The sequence below is a fragment of the Crocuta crocuta genome, unplaced genomic scaffold (assembly GCF_008692635.1).
Source record: "Crocuta crocuta isolate KB4526 unplaced genomic scaffold, BGI_CrCroc_1.0 scaffold6, whole genome shotgun sequence".
In the NCBI taxonomy this organism is placed as follows: Eukaryota; Metazoa; Chordata; class Mammalia; order Carnivora; family Hyaenidae; genus Crocuta; species Crocuta crocuta.
Genome location: NW_027531917.1, coordinates 13,349,189 through 13,363,280, shown reverse-complemented (window position 1 = coordinate 13,363,280; position 14,092 = coordinate 13,349,189).

Genomic DNA, 14,092 nt, shown 5'->3' with positions numbered 1-14,092 from the left:
ATCAATATGCAGAAATACCAAAGCAGCAGAAAAAAAAATCAAGAAATCAATCTCATTTAGAATTGTACCAAAAACAATAAGATAACTAAAAATACACCTAACTAAAGTAGTAAATGATGTTTACTCTGAAAACTATAGAAGACTTATGAAAAAAATTGAAGTGGACACAAACAAACAGAAAAGCATTCCGTGCTCATGGATTGGAAGAACAAACATTGTTAAGATGTTGATACTACCCAAAGCAATGTACACATTTAATATAATCCTTATCCAAATACCACCAGCATTCTTTCAAAGCTAGTTCAAGCAACACTAAAATTTGTATGGAACCAGAAAAGACCCTGAATAGCCAAAGCAATCCTGAGAAAGAAAAACAAAACTGGAGACATCACAATTCCATATTTCAAGTTATATTACGAGCTGTAGTCATCAAGACAGTATGGTACTAGAACAAAAACAGACACATAGATCAATAGAACAAAATAGAAAACCCAGAAGTGGACCCACAACTATATGGTCAACTCATCTTTGACAAAGCAGGAAAGAATATCCAATGGAAAAAATATAACAGTCTCTTCAACAAATGATGTGGAGAAAACTAGAAGTTGACATGCAGAAGAATGAAACTGAACAATTTTCTAAAACCATACACACAAATTCAAATGAGATGAAAGACCTAAATGTGAGACAGGAAACCATGAAAATCCTAGAGGAGAACACTTCTTTGACCTTGGGTGGAGCAACTTCTTACTAGACATATCACCAAAGGCAAGGGAAATGAAAGCACATGAATTATTGGGATTTCATCAAAGTAAAAAGCTTCTGCAGATTTAAGGAAATAATCAACAAAACCAAAAGATATTTGCAAATGACATATATGATAAAGGGTTAGTATCCAAAATCTATTAGAACTTATCAAACTCAACCCTCCTCCCCCCAAAAATGACTATTTAAAAATGGACAGAACATGTGAAGAGACACTTTCCCAAAGAAGAAATTCAGATGGCTTACAAACACATTAAAATATGCTCAACATCAGTCATCATCAGGGAAATACAAATCAAAACCACAGGGATTCCTGGGTAGCTAAGTTGGTTGTGTCCCACTCCTCATTTTGGCTCAGGTCATGATCTTGCATTTCATAGTTTGAACCCCACATCAGGGCTCACACCTCATACTTGTCAGAATGGCTAAAATTAACAACACAAGAAATGACAGGTGTTGGCAAGGATGTGAAGAAAGGGGAGCCCTCTTGTACTGCTGATAGAACTATAAATTGGTGCAGCCACTCTGGAGAGTAGTATGGAGGTTCCTCAAAAAACTAAAAATAGAACTACCCTACACTCTACCAATTGCACTATTAGGTATGTACCCAAAGATACAAAAATACAGATTCAAAGGGGTACATGCATCCTACTGTTTTATGTTTATAGCAGCATTATCAACAATAGCCAAACTATGGAGAGAATACAAATGTCCATTGACTGATTAATGGATAAAGAAGAGGTGGTATATATGTATGCATGTACATATTTGTGTATGTATGTATATATGTATATGTATGTGTATATATATATGTATACATACAATGAAATATTACTCGGTCATCAAAAAGAATGAAATCTTGCTATGTGCGATGATGTGGATGGAGCTAGAATGTAGTACAGTAAGCAAAATAAGTGAATCAGAGAAAGACAGATTTCACATGATTTCACTCATACATGGAATTTAAGAAACAAAACAGATGAACACATGGGAAGGAGGGGGGAAGAGAAGAAAGGAAAACAAACCACAAGAGACTTATGGATAGAGAACAAACTGAGGGTTGATGGAAGGAAGTGGTTGAGAGGTGGGCTAGATCAGTGATGGGTATTAAGATCAGCATTTGATGTGATTAGCACTGGGTGTAAGTGATGAATCACTGAACTCTACTTCTGAAATCAATATTGCTCTGTGCATTAACTAATTAAAATTTAAATTAAAAAAATAGAGAACAAACTGATGGTTATCAGAGGGAGGATGGTACAGGGGTGAATTAAGTAGGTGATGGGAATAAAGGAGTGCACTTATGATGAACACTGGGTGATGTAAGTGTTGAATCACTCTATTGTATACCTGACACTAATATTACACTGTATGTTAACTAACTGGAACTTAAATAAAAACTAAAAACCAAAACAATAAAAAATCCAAAAAACAAAAAAAAACAAACAAATACATGAATGACTTGGAGAAAAAATATCATGTATCATTCCAAAAATTTGTCAAAAAAAGGACTAATTTATAAGTTGATCTGTCAAGTATTATTAAATTATATATATATAGTAACCTAAGTGAAGGTGCAACAGGAAACAAAAAAACCTTCAATGGAATCTTCAGAGATTCAGCAAGATAGATGAAAAGCATATGTGATATGAAGGAATACACTATACATTTAGTAACTGTAATTATAACAATTAACATGGCAGTGTTTTATATAAACTAAAATGGCAGATATAGTGCAAAGGACTTGAGGGTTTCTCTGCCCTTAGCCCAAATCGGATCTTGAACTCAAGACTCTGAGATCAAGACCTGAGCTATCAAGAGCCTGGCACTCAATCAACTGAGCCACTCTGGTGCCCAGGCACCTAGGTGCCAGTCATGTATTCATTTATAACATCAGTTTCTTCCTTTGTAATTACAGAGTTACTGTAAAAATGGGTTACTGTGAAGATTAAAAGAAGCACTTTAGGGGCACCTGGGTGGCTCAGTCAGTTAATCCTCCAACTTGGGCTCAGGTCATGATCTCACGGATCATGAGGTCGAGTCCAGCACCGGGCCCTGCACTGATAGCTAGGAGCCTTCTTCAGATCTTCTGTCTCCCTCTCTCTCTCTCTGCCCCTCCTCCACTCATTCTCTCTCTCTCTCTCTTCCCCAAAATAAATAAACATTAAAAAATAAATAATATAAGTGACTTATAAAAAACAAAATATTGGGGCAGCGGTGGTTCAGTAGATTAAGTGCACGACCTTGGCTCAGGTCATGACCTCACTCACAGTTCCTGAGTTCAAGCCCTGCATCAGGCTCTTTGCTATCATTACAGAGATCCTTTGGAAACTCTGTCCCCCTCTGTCTCTGCCCCTCTTCTGCTGGCATTTTCTCCTCCTCTCTCTCATTCTCAGAAATAAACATTTTTTTAAAAAAGCTCCAAATATAGTGTCAATATAAGGCATTATTACCATAGCAAAATATAAGGAAAAAATTCTACTGAAGATATGCAAACAGTAAACCATCACCCCACAATTTTTAAATGATATTTTTATTTTATTACCTCAACAGCAGTATTACCTGTAAAGAGTCCAAAACAGAATGACTTCAAATTAGATGGCCTCTGCAATTAATTTTGTTTATATTCTATTTGATTTCAAGCTTTCTTGCATTTAAACATAATAGTAATAGTAATACACATAAAATAAAAAATTCAAAGTTTCTCTATTATCAGAGAAACCATTTACATTATAATTTTCATCCTGGGTTTTAAAAGAAAATTGTACCAAATATACACTTAAAAATCATTAGCTATAAATTAAAATTATTTATTTGAGGTGTTTTGGAGTAAATTAAAAACTTGGTATCCAAAAAGTTAATATAAATAGTGTTGTAGGACTACAGTAAATGAAGAGGAATTTTATGATGTTAATAATTATAGACAGAAAATATCATTCAAAATATGCTATGTAGAAAAGAATAACACCAAGATAAAAATACAGTTTCAAGATCAAATGAGGCAGAGTTGTTAAAAGTTAAATTTGTAAATTATAGGTTCTAAATAATTTTTAACTCCCATTAAATAAACAGAATCATATAGTTATCGTATATTTCCAATAGGTTGAAAATGCACAAATAAAAAATGCTGATGAACTGAGTAGTCAACATAAATTTTGAAATGTTTTTCACATACAGACAATAATAACTCATCACTTGCTTATCTTTTTTATTTTATTAGATCATGATTTAAAGCTATGGTATGGGTCTATGGCTTGATTCTCACAGATTATATAGTTTATATACAGATATTTATTTTGGTGGTGGTGTTTCCACTTATAAAGATGTATTTACTTTTATAAGCACATCTTTAGGCTAATAAAACACTCATGAAAACTATTTAAAATCTATTGTTTTATCTAATGATAACTAGTTTATGTAATTTACAAGTGAACATCATTCTTTATTCCAACATCATTTTTGCTTTCTCTACTTTATGTGTTATAATTACCTTGGTCATAATCAATATCATTGACTTGTAAAATACACTATCTACACTTGAGAAGCTGAAATCAAAATGTATAAAGAAATCCAATTGTTATTTTAATTGTTAAGGGCATTATAAAAATAAAAATTGCTTGTATTTGGTCATTCTAGTGAATATCTACTTGGTCTTCTTTTTTTTAAAGCTATAATTTAGAATTAATTTAAAGATTGTTAAGAAATGGCTTTCACCTAAATAGGACTCATGTGCTCATACATTATCTCTACATGCATAAATATTCTCGCCATTGATTAGAATGTTTTCTACAATCTTTAGTGTGTCATCAAGTTTAAACTCAGGCTAGAGGGATTTTATAGGGGATACGTTTTTTATATTGTGGAGACAGAATATTTTGAATAGATCAGGATTAGGCAGTGAAACAAAGTTACTACAATGTTTTGGCACATAATAGATTTCAAATAAATTCTCCAGTGAAAAAATAACTTTAACAACATTGCAATCATGACTGCAAATTTTATAGACTTTAATGACATTAATGTTACCATAATAACAGCAAATATAAAATATCTGTAAAATTTAACAATAAAACTGTATTTTTTCTTCAGTGTAGTGTTTCATTGCTATTCAGAGTTTTACTTGCTTTGTAATTTTTCATATCATATTTATATTTCCAGAGACTAAATTGTCTCACATATATAAACATTAGAAGTAATTTTTAGAAAAATATCTTAAAGTACTGCCAGTAAGAGGAAGCATTTTACATAGAAAGACACAATGGCTGATATATTTTCTTTACATATCCAATAATATTTAAAAATATTTTATTGTGGTAATAACACATAATATGTGACTTACCCTCTTAAACTTCCAAGTATACAATATAGTATTGTTATTTATAGCAAAATGTACAGCAGATCTCCAAACTTAGTCATCTGCATAGCTAAAAATTTTTATCTGCTGATTAGCAACTCCCCGATTCCCCTCCCCCAAGCCTCTGGCAACTACAATTCTACTCTGCTTCCAAAAGTTTACCTATTCAAAACGCCTCATGTAAATGGAATCATGTGTGTCCTGTATCTGGCTTATTTCAATAAATTAATGTTCCACAGAATCATCCATGTTGTCACAGATTGCAGGATTTCCTTCTTTTTAAGGTTGAATAATACTCCACTATAAGTATTTACTACTTTCGTATTCATTCATTTATCAATTGACATTTAATGGTTTCCACATTTGTCCATTCTGAATATTGCATAAACATTAAAGTGCTAATATCTCAAGACACTGATTTCAATTGTTTATTTATTATTATTTAATTTTATTTTTTACCAGATCTTTTATTTATGAGTCCTGATGCTTTGTGTTTTTTATTATTTTTTTTGTTTCAAGTTTTAATTTAAATTCTAGTTAGTAAACATATAGTGTAATAATGGTTTCAGGAGTAGAATATAGTGATTTATATATGACACATACTGCTCATCACCACAAGTCCCTTCCTTAATACCCATCATCCATTTAGCCCATACTCCTCCTTCTTCTGAGCCTCCATCAATCCTGTTTGTTCTCTATAGTTAACAATTTCTCATGGTTTGCCTGCCTGTCTCTCTTTTCCCCCCTTCACCTATGTTCCTTTGTTTTGTTTCTTAAATTCTACATATGACTGAAATCATATGGTATTTGTCTTTCGATGAGTGACTTATTTCTCTTAGCATAATAACTCTAGCTCCATTCATGTTGTTGCAAATGGCGAAATTCCATTCTTTTTCATGACTGAATAATATTCCATTGAATATATATACACCACTTCTTTATCCATTCATCAGTGGATGGACATTTGGGCTCTTTCCATAGTTTGGCTCTTTTTGATAATGCTGCTATCTACAGTGGTGTGCATGTTTCCCTTTGAATTAGTATTTTTATAGTCTTTGCGTGAATACCTAGTAGTGCAAGGGCTGGATAGTAGAGTGGTTCCATTTTTAACTTTTTGAGGAACCTCCTTACTGTTATCCAAAGTGGCTATACCAGTTTGCATTTACATCAAAAGTTCAAGAGGTTGCCCCTTGCTCCACATACTTGTCAACATTTGTTCCTAGTGTTGTTGGCTTGAGACATTCTGAAGGTTTGAGGTTGTATCTCATTAGTTTTAATTTGTATTTCTCTGATGATGTGTGATGTTGAGCATCTTTTTATATTTATATGGGCCATTTGTATGCCTTCTTTGAAAAAATGTCTATTCATGTCTTTTACCCATTTCTTAACTGGATTATTTGTTTTTTGGGTATTGAGTTTGATAAGATCTTTATAGATTTTGGTTACTAACCTTTTATCAGATATGCCATTTGCAAATACCTTTTCTCATTCATTAAGCTGCCTTTTGGCTTTGTTGTTTTCTTCACTGTGTGAAAGCTTTTTATCTTGATGAAGTCATAATAGTTCATTCTTGCTTTTGTTTCCCATGCCTCAGGAGATGTCTCTAGTAAGAAGTTACTACAGATAAGGTGAAAGAGGTTGTTGCCTGTGTTCTCCTATAGGATTTTTAACCTAAAAAATCAGTTCTCACTTTTATGTCTGTCATTTCATCCATTTTTATTTTATTTTTGTGTATGGTGTAAGAAAGGGTCTAGTTTCATTCTTCTGCATGTTCCTGTCCAGTTTTCCCAACACCAATTGTTGAAGGCTGTCTTTTTTTTTCCAATGGGTATTCTTTCCTGCTTTGCCAAAAATTAATTGACCATATAGTTGTGAGTCCATTTCTAGGTTTTCTATTCTGTTCTATTGATCTGTGTCTATCTTTGTGCCATTAGTGTTTTGATCACTACAGCTTTGTAATAGATCTCCAAGTTCAGAATGGTGATGCATCCAGCTTTGTTTTTCTTTTTCAAGTTTGCTTTGGCTTTTTTTTGTGGGTCCAAACAAATTTTAGGATTGTTAAACATATTATTGGGGTTTTCATAGGGGTTGCATTAAATGTGTAGATCGTTTTGGGTAGTATAGATATTTTTACATATTTTTTCTTCTAATCCATGAGCGTGGAATATCTTTCAATTTCTTTGTATCATCTTCAATTTTTTTCATCAGTATTTAATAATTTTCAGAATACAGGTATTTTACCTCTTTGTTTAGGTTTATAGGTTTATTCTTATGTATCTTATGGTTTTCAGTGCAATTGCAAATGTGATGGATTAATCAATTTCTCTTTCTGCTCTTTCATTATCAGTGTATAGAAATGCAACAGATTTCTGTATGTTGATATTGTATCCTGTAACTTTATTGAATTTGTATATCAGTTCTAGCTGTTTCTTGGTAGAGTCTTTCAGGTTTTCTATATAGAGTATCATGTCATCCACAAATAGCAAAAGTTTGACTTCTTTCTTGCCATTTTGGATGCCTTTTATTTCTTTCTGTTGTCTGATTGCTGTGGCTATAACTTCAAGTACTATGTTAAATAACAGTGGTAAGTAGTGGACAGCACTGTCTTGCTCCTGACTATAGAGGAAAAGCTTAGTTTTTCCCAATTGTGGATGATATTAGCTGTGGGTTTTTCATATATGGCATTTATTATGTTGACATACATTCTCTCTAAACCTTCTTTGTTGAGGGTTCTTATCATGAATGGATTTTGTACTTTATTAAATGGTTTGTCTGCATCTATTTAAATAATCATATGGTTCTTATGCTTTCTTTGATTAATGTGGTGTAACACATTGATTGATTTGCAAATGTGAACCATTTTTGTAACCTAGGAATAAATCCCACTTGATTGTGGTAAGTGATTTTGTTAATGTATTGTTGGACTTGGTTTGCTAGAATTTTGCTGAGAATTTTTGCATCCATATTCATCATGGATATTGGCTTGCAGTTCTCTTGTTTAGTGGAGTGTTTATCTGGTTTCAGTATCAGGGTAATGCTGGCCTCAGAAAAAAATTTGGAAGATTTCCTTCCTTTTCAACTTTTTAGAATAGTTTGAGAAGAATAGGTATTAACTCTTTGTTAAATGTTCGGTAGAATTCACCCGTGAAGCCATCTGACCATGGACTTGTGTTTGCTGGGAGTTGTTTGATTACTCATTCAATTTCTTTCCTGGTCATCAATCTGTTCAAGTTTCATTTTCCTGTTTCACTTTTGGTAGTTTGTATATTTCTGGGAATTTATCCATTTTTTTCTAATTTGCCTAATTTTTTGGTATATAGTTTTTCATAATATTTTCTTATCAGTGTTTGTATTTCTTGGTGTTGGTTTTTTTTATCCTTTTTCATTTGTGTCTTTATCCATTTGAGTCCTTCCTCTTCTTTTCTTTTTTTGATAGTCTGTCTAGAGTTTTGTCAGTTTTATTAATTTTTTCAAAGAACCAATCCTGGTTTATTTGATCAACTCTATTGTTTCCTAAATTTCTATATCAATTATTACTGCATTAATCCTTATTGTTGTTTTTCCTTCTGCTGATTTTAGGCTTCCTCTGTTGTTCTTTTTCTAGTTCCTTTAGCTGTCAGGTTAGGTTGTTTATTTGATTTTTGTTTCTTGTTTCTTGAGGTAAGCCTGTATTCTCAACCTCCCTTTTAGGACTGCTCTTGCTGCATCCCAAGTGTTGGGAACATTGTGTTTTCATTTTCAATATACTTTTTTATTTATTCTTTGATTTCCTTTTTGGGGCATTCATTGTGTAGTAGCATGCCATTTAATCTCTGGTATATATAGTCCTTCAAAATTTTTTCTTGTGGTCGACTTCAAGTTTTATAGTATTGTGGACAAAAAAGATGCATGGTATGATATCAGTAAGTCCTTGTGTATTTTTTGAAGCCTGATGTGTGATGTAATATGTGATCTTTTCTGGAGAATATCCAATGTTAATTTGAAAAGAATGTGTATTCTGTTGTTTTAAGATGGGATGTTTTAAATATATTTGTTAAGTCCATCTGATCCAGTGTGTCATTCAAAGTTATTGTTTCCCTTGTTGATTTTTTGTTTTGATGATCTGTTTATTGATGTAGGTGTGGTGTTAAAGCCCCCTGCTATTATTGTATTATTATCAATTACTTTCTTTATGTTTGTTATTGTTTTATTTTTTGGATGTTTCACATTGTGTGCATAAATATTTTCAATTGTTAGAGCTTATTGTTGGATCATCAGCATTATTATGAAATAGTGCTCTTCTTCACCTTTTGTTACATAGGTCTAGTCACACTTTTTATGTTTTTTCTTCATTAGTCAGCCTTGATAGTTTTATGTTTCTATGAATTTTTCTATTCTAGATTATCTAGATATCTTGTAATTATTCATAGTATTTTTGTATGATTTTTTATTTGTTAAAATAAAATTTGAAAGGTCTCCTCTTTTATTTTTACATCTTTTTTTCTCTCTTTTATGTTAGTCTAGCTAAAGGTTTGTCAATTTTGTTTATCTTTTCAGAAAAACACAACTTTTAGTTTTGTCAGTTTTGTCTATTGGTTATTTAATTTATTCTTGGAGTAATCTGTATTATTCCCCTCCTACTGCTGAGTATTGTTTATTCATTGTTTATTCTTTTTTTCTCATTCCTTGAGGTATATAGTTAGTTGCTTATTTAAAATCCTTAGTCTTTTTTAATGCAGGAATTTATTAATATAAAATTCCCTTTAAGTACTACTGTTGGAGCATTTGTTAGGTTTTGGTATGCTCTGTGTTTGTTTTCAGTAGTCTCAGGTTATTTTCTAAATACTCTTTAATTTATTGTTTGACCATTGGTTGTTCATAAATGTGTAGTGTAATTTCCACACATTTGTAATTTTTTTAAATGCTCATTTATTTATTTTTGAAAGAGAGAGAGAATGAATGAGGGAGGGACAGAAAGAGAGAGAGAACAAGCAGGGGAAGGGGAGAAAGAGGGGGGGGAGAGAGAGAGAGAGAGAGAGAGAGAGAGAGAGAGAATTCTGAGCAGGCTCCACATAGCACAGATCCCAATGTGGGGCCCTATCTCATGACCATGATGAGCCTAAAGCAAGAGTCAGCCGCTTAACTGACTGTGCCATCCAGGCACCCACACATATTTGTAAATTTTAAAGACTTCTTTCTGCTCTTAATTTCTTACTTTATTGTATTGTGTATGGAGAGGATACATGGTATAATTTCAATCTTAAATTGGTTAAGACTTTTTTGTTTTGTTTTGTGATATAACATGTGACCCTTACTGGAAAATATCCAGTGTGCGTTTGAGAAAATGTATATTCTGCTGTTGCTGGATACAATATTCTTTATATATCTGTTAGGTTCATTTGGTCATAACATTGTGTAAAACTGCTGTTTCTTTGTTGATTTTCTGTATGCTTGTTCTATATATTATTGCAATTGGGATAATGACGTCATCTACTTTTATGCACGACTATTTCTCCCTTCAGATTGGTAAATGTTCGCCTCATATATAATTTAGGTTCTCTGCTACTGGCTGCACTTATATTTATAATTGTTATGTCTTCTGAATCAATTTTAATTATTACATAATGTCCTAATTGTCTCTTGTGACATTTTTTTAATTATAATCTATTTGGCCTAATATATTTAATCACTTCTGCTCTATTTTGGGTCGCATTTTCATGAAAAATCTTTTTATGCCCCTTTACTTTTAGTCTAAGCATGTCTTTAAAACTAAGAGGTTTCTCTTATGTGTAGCATTAGATAGTATTTTGTTTTGATTTAATTCATTCAGCAAATTTATGTCTTTTGATTAGTTATAAATGGTTATAACCATTTATAATTAATTATAGATAAATAAATTTATTATTGCTTTTACCTCATTATTTCCTGTTTCTTTTGTAGTTCTTTTTCCCTCTTATCTTCCCTTGCTTTCTTCCTTTGTGCTTCATTCCCTCTCTCTTTCTCCTTCTATTAATTTGCTTTGATTCCTTCCTCTTTTTCTTTTATATAACTTTTATAGGTATTTTCTTTGTGGTTTGCCATGGGGCTTATATAAAGTATAGTTTAAAAAGTTTATAATCACCTAGTGACAACTTCAATCACATACAAACTACACTTTCACTCACCGCCCCCCCTTGCTATTTTTAAATATTTACTTATTTTTGAGAGAGGTCGACAGCAAGTGGGTGAAGGGCAGAGAGGAGGGAATCCCAAGCAGAGAATCCCAAGCAGACTCCATGCTGTCGGTGTAGAGCCCCAAACAGGGCTTGAATTCATGAACCATGAGATCATGATCTGAGCAAAAATCAGGAGTCAGATGCCCAACCAATTGAGCCACCCAGGCCCCCCCGCTTTATGTTACTGATGTATTAATACATATCTATGTATATTGTGTTTTATCATATATTATGTGTTACTTTGCTGTTTAAATTTCTTTATTTTAGGATAAAAAATTCCCTTTGTCATTTCTTGTAAGATGGTTAATGGTGATGAAATCCCTCAATTTTTGTTTATCTTGGAAAATCTTTATATCTCTTTCATTTTTTGAAAGAAATCTTTGTTGGGTATAGTATTCTTGTTTGGCAGGTGTTCCCCCCCGCCCCCATCAGCAATTTGAATAAAGCATTCCATTCCTTCTTTGTCTACAAGTTTTCTGCTGGAAAATTTGATGACAATCTTTAGGAGTTTCCTTGTAAATGACCATTCACTTTTATGTTGTTGTTTTCAATTTTTTCTCTCCTTCCCCTTTAACTTTTTACAATTTGATGATAATGTGTCCCAGTCTGAATTTATTTGATTTCATCTTACTTGGAGTCCTTTGAACTTCCTGGATCTTGTGTTCCATTTCCTTTCCCTGATTTGGGACATTTTTAGCTTATTATATCTTCATAAGCTTTCTGGTACTTTCTGCGACACTGCTCCTTCTGTGACTTTCATAATGCATATATTGATCTGTGTAATGGTATTCAATAATTCCCTTAGACTCTTCAATCTCTTATACTCTTTTACTTTTTTTACTCTGACTAGATAATTTCAAATGACTTGTCTTCGAGTTTGTTGTTTCACTCTTCTGTGTTAATCTAGCATAATGATGAACACTTCTATTAAACTTTTCAATTTAATTATCATATTGTTCATTTCAAGATTTATTTGCTTCTAGTTCAGATTTTCTGTCTCTGTTGAAATTGTTCTTTTTTTATTCATTACCCTTCTGAGCTCACCAAGCATTTTTTTGACAGTTATTTTGAATTCTCTATCAGGTAATTGATAAATCACCATTTTGTTATGGATGGTTTCTGGATTTTTTTCTTGTTGCTTTGTTTGTATCATGTTTCCCTGTTTCTTCATTTTCTTTGACTCTTTGTTGGTATCTACACATTAGGAAAAACAACCATCTCTCCATCTTCCTGGACTCTCCTTGTACAGAAGAAGATCTTCACCAGTTAATTGTTCTGAGCATTTATAGGCCTCTCAAACCTTCATGCCAGTCCAAACTTATGCCTTTGTTCTTAGTGGCCCCCAGGGATATAGCATATGCCAAGTTCCATTGACAATCTGAGATAGTCAGGACAGAGCTAATCCCTTAGGTAGCTCCAAGAGAAGTTAGATACTGAGTGCATGGTCTAACTTTTCTTCCTAAGGGAGAAGATGGGAGTTGTAATTTATCATTTCCTAACTTTTCAATGAGCCTGAGATTACTATGATAAATACTCCCCACTAGTTAAAATTACCACTTTTTTTCTCTGTAGGCCCTGAGGATTAGCATATGCCAAGCTTCATCAACTCTCCAGGGCAGCAGGTGAGACAGAAGCCAGTTATTGAGGTAGCATCCAAAAAAGCTGAGATGCCTGATGCGCAGTCCAGCTTCTTTCCTCCTCAGTGAGAAGCTAGGAGTTGGAACTTTGGCTCACATTCTTTGCATTAAGCCATAAGAGAAGCTACAGTAATTGCCCACAAGTTAGTTTTAACCAACACTGGGATGTCTGTAGTTCCGTGGGGACTAACATGTACTTTGACTTCTCAGCTCTCTGAGACAGGTAAGATAGTAACTAGTCCCTTGGGTAGTACCCAAGAAGATAGAATCCTGAATATTCACTTCAAGTTATTCAGAGGGAAGCTGGCAACTGGTGGGTCTGTCCCCAGCAATGTGCTGTGAGTGGAGATTTTGAGGAGAGAGTGTTTTCTGTTTCCTACCAGTTTTGCTATTGCAAGTTTTGCACTCACTAGGGGTTCAGAAATCTCATGGGAAGTTTCTGGATTTCTTACAAAGGAAAAAACTTCATGACTTTGCTATGGAATCATTATGTCTATGGAAAGGGAGTTCATTGTTTCCTACCTTGACATCTTAGTGACATCTACAAACAACTATGTAATTAATAAGTGGTAAAATTGTCAGTGGAATTTTTCCTCATGGATTTTTGTATTCCATAATTAAGCAAATAAAAAATACAAAATTAATTAAAAGCATTGTTTTCTGGCTTTTTCTGAAGTATTTTACAGTTCAAATATACTAATAATACTTTTGTATTGGCTGTTTATACAGCCTAATATATTTTTGTGAGGAGATTCTAAAATAGGGCAAATATTCTGAGTTAGGATTATGTTAGTATTAATCTACTCCTTGAATGTCATTCTGTAAATTCTTGAGGTGACACAGAGCATTTCAGATTGCTGATTTTTCTTCACAAAAAAAAACCCCATATATATATTAGTGAAAGAATTTCCAATGCATTGGTGAGAACGCTATTCTTTCTAATAAATGCTTTTGTTAGATGCATTGTTCTTGCATGCTAATAAGATGACTCCCAAGGGCCACATCTTTTCCCACTGAATACTTAAATGGTTTTACTGCTCCTAGGACACATATGCAAATCACATTAAATTACAGAGAACATGCAACCCACTGTCAAACATCATAGACTAATGATCATGACTGCTGAAGTGAATCTACCAAAA